Raw genomic sequence first — 2,112 nt, 5'->3', positions numbered from 1 at the left:
TTTGTTGAATTATGGATATTTATTTCTCTGCGCAATTTCGCATAGAACAAAGCCGGTCACCGGCACACTTGTAGTGTTTGTAGGATCAGCGAAAATGGCTCTACAGTGATTCGTCCGCTTCGCGGCCATTCTCGTGTTTAGACGGTGCGTGAGAACATCAGCAGAAAATACCTCAGCCTCTGAGGTATTACACTGTGTATAATACACTGATAATACACCGCTGAACATTATACTGTGTGAAGGTGGATGACCAGCGAAGCTGTGTATGTGGGCATTTTTAATGGCGAACTGTCCATTGCCGGCCTTCAAACGCGGTATGCACACAAATGGAAGGCGAGGTGCGACTAGTCCCTCCTCCACAATGTTGAGCCTCGGAAGACAATCAGGCATCGGGGGGTATACATACCCATGTATTCTTGCAAAACGCGGCACGACGACTTTCGCTAACGAATCCCGGCACCTAGGACAGACACGCACCTCACCGCTCTCCGAGGGCACACACTTCTCCTCCGTAGTCTCGGCGATCGTGCGTTGGTCGACGTCCCGCAGTGCAGTAGTGGTTGTGAGGTCACTCGAAAACCAACGTAGACATAGCCGACGCGCGTCAAAGTGTAGTATCTGTTCCTATGAGCTTAATATCTGATACAGGTTATATTCGGACATAACATATCATACTTATGTTTGCAAGTTGGCGGAGTGCTTAAAGCCGGCTTCACCCCCGCCGAGGGTCGGCCCGGTAATACACTGTCTTCGCGATCGGTCGACGTATGGAGAGAAATTCTCGATCTGCACGGCTCGATAGACGAACTCAGTTTTTCCAGAAGCTAGCCATGTAGACCTTCGCTGTAACAATTGCCGTATTCTGTTTTGTTTTGCCTCCCACCGCGTTAGTTTAATGGTGTTGCACTGGTAAGCTTTAGGCCGTGCGTTCGTTCCCGGCCGCGGCGGCCGTAGTTCGATCTGAGGGGGCGAAGGGCAAGAAAAAAAAAAGGAGACACTCGTGTACTTAGATTCAGGCGTGCGGTGAAAAAGCCCAACTGGCCAAATAAATCCGGAACCTCCAACTACGGCGTGTCTCATAAACAGATCTTATTTTTGGCGCATAAGACCACAGAATTTTACTGAATTTTTTTTCTCGTCACTTAATCAGACGACTCTTCCAGATACGGTGCCACTTTCTCACCTCAACTACTGTCAACTCGTATGGGGAACCTCAGCGCCCTCTAGCCTGCAACGCATCCATCTTTTGCAGAAGAAATACATTCGTCATGTTTATAATGCACCGCACCCATCCCCCACAGCTCAACTTTCTCACAATTTCAGAAGAATTAGTATACACAACTTATATAAGTACCGACTGAGCGTGAAGTTCAAAACAGAAATAAGACATAACCTCACTAGTTTACGACTTCTTGCTAATTTCCAAAACAAATTACCATACTACCCAACTAGATATGCAGAAAGTTGATCAGTAAATACTCCTCATCTTACTACCGGACAACAGCGTTTATCCTACACGTTACCCTGTCTTTTGAACGCCTACAAATTCGATGGCTTTGATTTATTTCTTGTTCTTACCAGAATCTTCGCCTTATGTATAATGCTTGATTCTGGATACTTCCTTTCGCAGTGAATTCATGTTATTCCAATGTTTGTATTGTCATTAGAATCTTTTTCTGTTCGATCATTACCCTGTATACTTATATTTAACTCAGTAGCAGCAGCAGCAGTGGCTGCTGCTTTGTTTCGTTTGCGTACTTTTGATGTGTTGGTGTGCTTGCCAAAATAAACAGACCAGGAGTTGTGGGCTCGTCAAGCTGCCTGCGAACAGCTTTCTTCTTTCCGCCCTCCCATCTAACATGTATGATGGCAAATACACATTATGATTAACGACGGCAATTTTCTATTGCTACCATAGGCGCTCCTCCAATGTTTTCTAACCGTGCTCCTATTCCACGTGCGTCACTTTTTTTTATTGAGATTTTGTTATGCTCTATACATTATGGCACGTAAGTGATCGAGTGGCGTCAACGATAATGACGTCAGCGATAATGATAATGAGAATGACGTCAGCGATAAGCTAATGTCATCGTGGTTTCTGAGAGTTACGCG

At 45.5% G+C, this 2,112-nt stretch overlaps 1 pseudogene; it reads left to right on the top strand.

Moving 5' to 3' along the window:
• The first annotated feature begins 590 nt into the window (after positions 1-590).
• LOC135896243 (U2 spliceosomal RNA) lies at positions 591-770 on the top strand (annotated as a pseudogene).
• The last annotated feature ends 1,342 nt before the right edge of the window (positions 771-2,112 follow it).

This window comes from Dermacentor albipictus, chromosome 1 (genome assembly GCF_038994185.2).
Source record: "Dermacentor albipictus isolate Rhodes 1998 colony chromosome 1, USDA_Dalb.pri_finalv2, whole genome shotgun sequence".
NCBI classification, from domain to species: domain Eukaryota; kingdom Metazoa; phylum Arthropoda; class Arachnida; order Ixodida; family Ixodidae; genus Dermacentor; species Dermacentor albipictus.
This window is presented reverse-complemented; position numbering and strand designations above follow the sequence as displayed.